This window comes from Capsicum annuum, chromosome 10 (genome assembly GCF_002878395.1).
Source record: "Capsicum annuum cultivar UCD-10X-F1 chromosome 10, UCD10Xv1.1, whole genome shotgun sequence".
NCBI lineage: Eukaryota > Viridiplantae > Streptophyta > Magnoliopsida > Solanales > Solanaceae > Capsicum > Capsicum annuum.
In genome coordinates this window covers 219,594,326-219,604,258 of record NC_061120.1, presented here as the reverse complement: position 1 = coordinate 219,604,258, position 9,933 = coordinate 219,594,326, and the positions used below count along the sequence as shown (strand labels likewise).

The 9,933-nt window shown below is 38.3% G+C and overlaps 1 pseudogene; it reads left to right on the top strand.

Moving 5' to 3' along the window:
- The first annotated feature begins 1,661 nt into the window (after positions 1-1,661).
- Positions 1,662-7,635, top strand: LOC124887673 (annotated as a pseudogene).
- The last annotated feature ends 2,298 nt before the right edge of the window (positions 7,636-9,933 follow it).

The following is a 9,933-nucleotide window of genomic DNA, read 5'->3' as shown; positions in this document are numbered from 1 at the left end:
GAAGGATAAAGCAAAAGAGTCCTACTCAATTTAGAAGAAGGAGAGATGGTTACAACAAGGAGTGAGTTACTTGAAAGAGTCCTACAGAAGATACAAGTAAAGAAGAAAAAGGACTGCATCTGAAGGAGCATATATAGATGACAAGCTACATTTGAATAACTCACTCATGCACTGATACGAAAATCAATAATCAGCAAAATCGTTCACCAACTTGAAGAAGAATCTAGTTCCTTACTTAGTATGTTTTAGACTGCGTGTAATAGGAAGGTTCTTGAGTTGTAATGAGTAAATTGTTTTAGTCTCAGTATTCTATAAACTGAGTTAGGAGCTAGTCTTCGAGTTGGGGAAAACTCAGAGACTTTGGGAACACTTATCTTGGGAAGATTTGTGGTTTTGTAGTAATAGGAGTTAGAAGTTTTAATTCCTTGTTTACAAGAAGTCTTGTAATTATGTTGATTGTTGAGGCTCAAAGTTATAGTGAAGATTGGGGTTAAATCCTGTAGAGGTATAGGTCGTGGTTTTTTACACCCTTTTGAGCCGAGTGTTTTTCACGTAAAAATTACTGTGTCAGTTTTTACTTCTGTGAACCACGTATACTTACTTGTTCCACAGATAGGCAATCAGTAGGAATCATACTCTAACAGCTGATTTTGGTGTGTTTAGGCCCTCTTTTACCCTTCACTTGTGCACTTCCTTGGACGGATTCATTTCGCACTAATTCACGTCCAACCTCGTGGTTGTACTTGTATCACATTTGTTCCGCAATAATTTGTGTGAAACTGGAAGAGAAATACTTTGCTAAAAGTCGGAGACAATGTAAGGATAAAATCTGTTGTTTGAATAGCAGGAAAGCAAATGGAAAATTCCGAAAAGAAAAAAATACTTTTCCCTTTTTTCCTCTTTAGAGTGTCTGCCATTGCAAGAAAGCCTATATTCTGGGAAAGTCTTCACATGAGATTGAGTGAAGCGAGATATGGAATCAGATGTTCACTACTTTAAAGTGTTAGCTAATCAACACTTTCACTTTAATGCTCTTATTTTGACCCCACTCTTCCTATTCTCCAGCTGTTATAAATCTCAGTGAATATATTGCTTGGAAGAACACAACCAAATTCTCCGCTGCCTCGCTTTAATCTTTCACTTTCGTATCAAGTTCTACATTGTGTTCTTTCACCTTTAATTTTCATAACAAATTCTACACTGCCGCTCTTTCACCTTTAATTTTCATATCAAATTTCACACAACATTTTCCTACACTACTTCTTTTTGACCATTCATTTCATATCACCTTTACTTCCCAGTAACTAATTAAAGAAACACCTAAAAAGGCTTATTACTAAACCATAACAGCTATGGAATTCTAACTATTGTTGTAGAAAAATCCATCGATTGCTTGATCCATCCAGTTGCACGAGGGTTTGGGTATTTGTTTTACTATAAGAGAAACATCAAATCTCTAGAAAAAGAATCTGAGGCTAGAGAATGTCAGAAATGGGGTGCAGCTACGAGTGGAGGCTGCCCAGAGAAACTTACATAAACTTGCACCAAACATCCAGGCTTGGTTAACTAGAGTTGATACCACTACTGCATGTCACACCCCTTTTTCGACTCCAAAAAAAAGATTTATATTTAGGTTTCGAAAGGGTTTTTATTATTAAAGTGACAAAAGATAAAATTTGTTTCGAAAAGGATTCATTTTATTCAAAACTCAGAGTCGCCACTTGGCATAATCCAGTGTGCCAAGTCTCCTTTGGAAAACCCTTTTCAACACAATTTTGACTCTATAAACTGATCCGCCAACAGAGATTCCGACTAAGGAATTCTGTTGACCGAGGGGAAGGTGTTAGGCACCCCTTGGTCCCATGGTTTGACCACGGTCGCTTGGTGGAGTGTATTGGCTATTTTGGCATTGCAGATGTATAAACCACACAAAAACACATAAAACAATCAATCAAACACACGAAACAAAACAAATCCAAAATTTAGTGTTTAGTCCAATTATACAATCTAAAATATAAAAAAAGTGCGAAAAATAAATCTTATTCTAACCTAGTCCTAGACTAAACTCCAATGCTTCACCCGATGCCTCGGGCCTTCATCACAAACGTTTTTCGCCAACGTAATACTTCAGGGCATCCCCCGGTGAATAAATACAATGTATACCGTGGCATTCCCCGGCTAAATGAATACATTTTTCATATGCAAAAAAAATAAACCATTCCCCAAACATTTCAAGCACTCAAACAATCCATAAGTTCTAAATTTGCCTACCCAAGCCTACTATTTCCCTACGCTTTTGACAGTCTTATCATGATACTACCGAGTTCGCTAATATTAACATTCATTTCAAATTCAATAACAATAGATGAATCAAAACACTACAATATTCACTTTATCACCTTTCAATTCCCGTCTTCCCCAAGTTAAAATCTATCCCAAACGAATTCAAATCCTTCAATTACTCTATTCAAATGAAATCAATCAATTAACATCAACCACCATCCATAATCCAAACATAATCAAATCAGATGAAACAATATTCACGCGCCATGAATTTACCACACCAAATATCAATAATTAAGCTCAATTGAGAAGGATGAGAAATGGACCTTAATGACCTTCAATGTATTATTCAGTTAAACGAGCCATAATCCGTGTCCGCAGCCTTGGGTTGAACCTCAAACAAAACTACCAACTCGACTATCTACCAAACCCGAAACACAGAATATTCATGAAATATAATCCGAACAGCAATCCACGGGCACGAATAAACTAACCCGAGAATCACAAATCACAAGAAAAACTGTAAAACCCGTGTGCCTGTAGCTCCGACGAGCTCGGACGGTAACTAGAATTGATGAAACAAGTTAGAATCCGGCGACCTTAACGTTCTCCGACGGAATCTCATCTAAAACCAAGAAAAATGAAAAGATTTTGGGGGATTTTGAGGGCTGGGGGTCGCTGTTTCGCGTCGTCGGAGCTCCGGCGGGCTCAAACACGACGAGAACCAACGAGAACAGATCGGATTTCGACTTCTCTCAGGCGAAACTCGCCGGAGCAGTACCCCTTTTCCGATTCTCTCCTTCTCTCTCAAATCTCTTCTTTCTCTCTACCTCTCTCAATAGATCTCTCTCTGTTTCTTTCTAACTCGCGATTTCCTTTTCTGATCTCTCTCCCGTCTCCCATTTCTCCATTCTACTGTGTGTTGTGTGTTTTCCGTTTGTTCATTGAGAGTGGGTGTGTAGGTCTATGAATAAATTGTAGTGGGTATTGATGGATGGTCTCTTTCCGAATGGAATTGAGAATGGTCTCTATATTGGTGTGTGTTGCTGTGAGTGTGTGATTATGTATGTTTTGCCGTGGATGAGAGGATGGATAAATGAGTGTTTGTGTGTTTGCTCTGTGTGAGAAGAAGAAGAAGAAGCAAAAATCCCTCTCCCCTTTTTCGTGCCCTCTGTATGTATATATTGTTGTGGGTATCCAGTGAGGTGAGGGTGGGGTAGTGAGGTAGGGTAGGTGGGGTAGAGGTAGGGTAGGTGAGGTGTAAGGATAAAGTTTGTTAGGATAGGATCCAAAAAAGATAAAATTTGTTAAGGGTTGTTATTTTTGTCATTTTATGGAGGGTATAATCACGTGGGTAAGGGTGTATGATAAAGTGAGGTAAAAATGAATAATATTGGACTTGGGAGGGACAAAATTAGGTGTCTACACTGCAGATGTAAAAGGTGTGATGCAATGTAGAGCTGAAGTTGAAAGAAGAGTCTGTTTCTTTGGTTGGTGTCCAAACTTGGAGTCACGTTACTTGCTGAGCAGAAGAGCTACGAAAATTGCCTTGGATGTTATTGAACTTCAAACTGAAGGCAACAATTATGTTGATTTCTCCTATCCTGTACCACCTGTTGAAGTTGAAGCTATACCTAACGGGGTTGAGGAGTTTGAATCCAGAAAAAAGAAAGAGGAAGAGGTCATGGAAGCTTGGGTCGCTATGGTTGGTTGGGATATGTGGGATGGGTGGTGTTGGTAGGACGACACTAGCTGAGAAAATAAGAGCAAGGGCTAAACAAGAAAAGTTATTTAATGACGTTGTCATGGTAACTGTCAGTCAACAACAAAATTTTTAAAAAATACAGGATGGGATCGCCGGAGGAGTCGGTCTGACATTAGAAGGGGACGATTTGTTGCAGCGTGGAGATCGACTGCGTTCAAGGTTAATGTATAAGGACAGTCGCGTCCTTGTAATTTTGGATGATGTTTGGGAGGTTGTTGATCTAAAGAGGCTTGGGATTCCCAGTGGCAGCGACCACAACTATTGGTGCAAAGTTACATTGAAAACACGTCTCCGAGATGTTTGTGATGCTATGGAGGCTCAAAAGATCGTAGAAGTTGGAGTTTTATTGAAAAAGAAGCAGGTCCTTCTGAAAGCCGGTAATTCGGTTGATGATCCTTCTCTTCTTCACATAGCAAAAGATGTTGCGGAAGAATGCAAGGGGTTGCCGTTTGCAATTGTTACAGTTGCTGGAGCACTAAAGCGTAAAACCAAGCCTTCGTGGGAGGATGCCCTTAAACAGTTACAAAAATCAGCACCAAGAAACATCCCAGGAGTGCTTACAAATGTGTATCAACCCCTGAAGGTAAGCTATAATCACTTGGAAAGTGATGAAGCCAGGTACGTCTTTTTGCTTTGTTCCTTGTTTGAGGAAGATGATGATATTTTGATTGAAGAATTACTCCGATACGGAATGGGGCTTGGCATCTTTTCTGAAATCGAAAATTTAGAAATAGGATATGTCTTCTGTTAGAAGCAGTGAAAGATAGTTTCTTGCTATACCAAGATTCATTGAAAGATTGTGTCAAAATGCATGATGTGGTCCGTGATGTGGCTATATATATTGCATCTGAGGGTAATCATATTTTTATGGTAAGTCACGATGTGAACTCGGAAGAGTTCCCAAGAAAAGACTCTTACGAGCAATATAGTCACATGTCAATTGTTGCAAATAAATTTGATGAACTTCCTAGACCAATATTATGCCCAAAACTGAAGCTTCTAATGTTGAAACTCTGTTCTGGATATCCATTCAAATTACAGGAGGATTTTTTTTATGGAATGGGTGAACTCAATGTCTTAAGCATGACGGGAGGCACATATATGTACTCCATTCAGACTTTTCCAGCATCCATTCAGAGGTTGTCAAATCTGAGGACGCTGTGCCTGAGTGACTTAACGTTGGATGATATATCCATTATTGGGGAACTTGTCACTTTAGAAATTCTCAGCATCAGAAATTCTAACTTAGAGGAGCTGCCGGTGGAGATTGGAAAATTGACCAATCTAATTTTGTTAGAGTTTTGGAATCATCTAGGAGAACTTAAAAAGGTTTTACCGGGGCTCTTATCAAGACTAGAGCTATGGAATGAGCTAGAAGAATTTAAAAGGATTCCAACAGGGGTATGGAGTGAGCAAGGAGAACTTAAAAGGATTTCACCAGGGGTCTTATCAAGACTAGTTCGATTGGAGGAACTACATGTGGTGGGAGTAAGACACTGTAGTTACTCCACCTTGAGGGAGCTGGAATCCTTATCGAGATTGACTGTATTGACATTAGATGAATGTTCCGAAGATGTGATTTACAGTAACTTGGTCCTTTCCTCCAAGTTGACACGGTACATTCTTCATGTGGGTGGAGTTGGCATAGAGGATTCAAGCATGGATAATTACAGCAAAATTATTGCTTTAGAGGTCACTGAGACAGCCCCATTGGGTGATTGGATCTGCCACCTGTTGAGGAAGAGCGAACTTGTACATTCAACAGGAAAGGGCTCCGAGAATGTACTGACTGAGTTGCAGCTGGATGAATTTCAGAATGTGGAATATCTCTGCCTCGAGGAATGTGATTCATTGACACATTCACTGAATATCTATTGTCAGAATAATATTCCGTTCCCCAAACTCGAAAGATTGGAGGTAAGTGAGTGTGGTGGTCTACAGTATGTCTTTTGTGTGCTCTTGGCTGGAGAGAGTTCGACAGCAGCTTGCCCTGATGATGATGACTAGGAAACGGAGATCTCTCACAAGACACATATCGGACCAGGAATAATAAAGTTCCCCAATTTATACAAGTTGGAACTTCGTCGTCTACCATGCTTCAGTCACTTTTGCAATGACACTGTTGAGGGCATTGAGTTTCCAAAGTTACGATTCATCAACTTCAAGTTCTTACCTGAGTTCCAAAATTTCTGGCCAACAGCCAACAACTCCATCACCGACTCAAATCCTCTTTTTCATGAAAAGGTCTGCTTCTACTTCTCTACTTTTATTTGGTGGAGAGTTTTATGAATTAAAATTTTACCTTTAACTTGAGCATTAAAGATATTTACTTACACAATGTCTATTTTATTTTTCTTTAAATTATACTATATGATTTATTAATTGTTTGGGTAGGTACTTTATCTATAATTTAAATTGTATTTGTTTTTTCTATTGAGTTAATTTATCAAAATAAAACCAAACCAACTATCGGTCTTTTTCAGAGTTTTGGGTCACGTAAACACTATTCCAATCTTAATTTTGGTCTCAAATTCGAAGAAAATATAGGAAGTTAATAAATCATTACATATGAATATGAGAGAACAAATAAATAGACATTTTTCATCTTCTTTTTGATGAAAAGGTGTGTTCTACTACTCTATATGAATTAAAATATTACCTTATACTTTTTTCGGTAGTGAATACTTCCTTACATGATCACTAAACATCTTTACCTACGCAATGTCTATTTTTTCAACTATTACTAGTGTTAAATCTTTTTTAAGAAAACAAATATAAATGTGTTTTGAGATGTTAAAAACTCTTTAAAATATGAAATGAGACCATAACAAAAGAAGAGAGACCTCTAGAAACAAATGCTTCCCAACAATTAAACAACTACCAAATAATATTGATACTTCATCCTTTTCAACATTTGCAGGTCTCTTGTCCTAACCTGGAAATACTAGATATCATGGAGGCTGGCAGCATAACTGCTCTATGCTCTCACCCACTTCCAACTGCCTCCTTCAGCAAACTTGTAACCTTGTCAGTAGGAAATTGTTGTAAATTGAGAAACTTGATGACTCCATCAGTTGCCAGAGGTCTTCTGAATCTCCAAGCACTAGATATACGTGACTACCATTCAATGGAAGAAGTGATCACAGAAGAGGAATGACAAGGAGAAGAAATCATGACTAATGAGCCCTTATTTCCCCGGTTGGAAGAGCTGAAGCTTAAGCTTCTACCAAAGCTGAGGCATTTCTTCCTGACGAAGCGTACTCTTGAATTTCCATTTCTCAGAAAAGTGAATATTTATGATTGCCCTGAAATGAAGATATTTGTCCAACATGGGTCTGTGAGTACACAGAGTCTCGAAAGTGTGAACGATGATAGGGTGAAAGTAGATGATCTGAATAAATGGATACAAGAGAGGTTCAATTCTTAGGTTTGTCTTGTGTTGCTTGATGTATAACTAATTAGTGCTCTCTTTCCGTCTTAATAGTAATATTCAGACACTTACTTATGTTTGTCACTTGAAGCAACTTCCTTTTACCTTACCTAAATATTTCCAATTAGAAATTTAAAGTAATAGCACAGTCATCTCTATTCGTTTGTAATTTCTACTCTCAGGATTCAGGAAGAAGTTATAAAGTGATGCTGTGAATCTGAAGCTTTAATCTAGTGATGGAAGAAACTAGTAATCGATGAAATAGTCCAAGTGTGTGCAAGTTTTAGCTCGAACATCACCTGATATCTATGCTCATGGTGGATGTAACACGCAGACAACAGCTTTTGCCCAGGGACTTTGTATCTGGATTAGTAATTTTTAGAAGTAGTTGATTGAGTGCAGGTATTGTTGGAGGAAAAATCGCATCCCATGCAATTTAATTATTAACCATCGATGTGCTGGAGCTCCTAGGCCTTGACCCTGGCAGATAAGGTCTCTCATGAACTCTTTTTAGCATTCCAGTTGTGATCTGGTCTAGATCAATTGCAATTCCAAGAAAGTGGTGGACGTCATCCCTCTTTGTGCGTCTGTAACATTGACGAAGCTAGGATTTTGAGTTTATTGGTGTTGTATTCTAGAAAAGCAAGCATACTGGATTCCAGATAAATTGTTTATACATATTAAGTGAAACTTTTAAACACAAATACATGACAGAACCCGTAGACAGGCTTGTAGCTCCGTTCCTGATGCTCAGTTAACACCTTAATAAACTGTATACACACAAAGCTAAACAAACTATCTAAATCAACTTCATCCTCAACAACAATTCCCTATTCTACATAACATATAAATAATTTCCAGTTATATTATGATTTCGGATAAATAAAAAGAAATCCAGAATTCAATAAAAAATTCACGATGACATGCAGCAGCCACCAGAACCTGAATCCTGTCCTGGAACAATGATCCTTTCTCCCTTTAAAGATTGTGACTTTCCATAATCAGCTCCCGGAGTTGCTATGAGCATATTCTTGCTAATCATTTGCTATAAATTTCTGTTAATACTGTCATGAATGCACTCTCGACATTTGTGGATTGAAGAGCTGATGTTTTCATAAAGAAAAGATTCTCCCTTTCTGCGAATTCTTGAGCATCTTCAACTGGTACAGCTCGAAGACTTCCTAAATCACTTTTGTTCGCGATGAGCATTATAACTATGTTCTTGTCTGCATGACCTCTTAGTTCCTTGTCACGACCCAAATTCGGGATCGTAATGGAACCTATCCCATCCTCCGTGATAGGTAAGCCAAATACCTAATTCCACGAACAACATCTCAAACTCATAGAAGCGGGATAAAATAGAACATAACTTATCCCGAATAATCTCATAAGTAGATACATAGTCTAGTAAATCAATTCGTAGATGATCTCAGGTTTGGAAGTCACTTACAAGCCACTAAATATGAACCAAAAGAAAGTTCAAGTCTTTCAAAATGCGAAAAATGCATAAGAATAAAGCTGAAGGAGATTTCAGTAGTCACTGAAGCCAGTAGCAGCTACCTCGAATCTCCTATGATGCTAGCAATGAAGGAACCACAGAAATCAATATCCAGAGGTTGTCGGATCTGTACCTGCACGTAGGGTGCAAAAAAAGCAAGAGTGAGTACGGAACCACGTGTACTCAGCAAGCATTATCGATCGACCCTATTTCAAAGTGGTGACTAGTGATACCACACAGAGGCGGAGCCAGGATTTCAACGAAGGGGGTTCAATATTCAAAGAAAACTTAGAATTTCAACTAAGGGGGTTCCATGTTCAAAGAAAACTTAGTCAAAGGGGGTTCAACACCTACTATAACCACATAAAAAATAATTTTAATCATGTATAAATAGTATATTTTTCCGTTTAAGGGGTTCGGCCGAATCCCCGAACAGAAGGCTGGCTCCGCCCCTAACACCACATAAAACATTTAAACACAAACACACAACCTGCACTCTAGAAAACCATAGTAATCTAGCAGAATAGTCCAGTTTAATAGTAATAAAGATATCATAACACAATCCAAGAATTTCTCAATCTGGTAAAACAAATAACACATATACAGTAAGTACAAATTCACAATCCACTTCAACCAATCTGAAGCAAATAAATCAATGCAATAAGATGCAATGCTATGCAAACGTATATACTGTGCAGGAGTGCACTCCGATCCCATAAATAGATATAATACTGTGCAGGCGTGCACTCCGATCCCATAAATATATATATAATACTGTGCAGACGTGCACTCCGATCCTATAAATATATATAATATTGTGCCGGCGTCCACTCCGATTTCGTAAATATATATAACACTGTGCAGTGCACTCCGATCCCATAAATATATATAATACTGTGCAAGCGTGCACTCCGATCCCATATGAAATGCAATGCATGATGTGCAGGCGTGCAACTC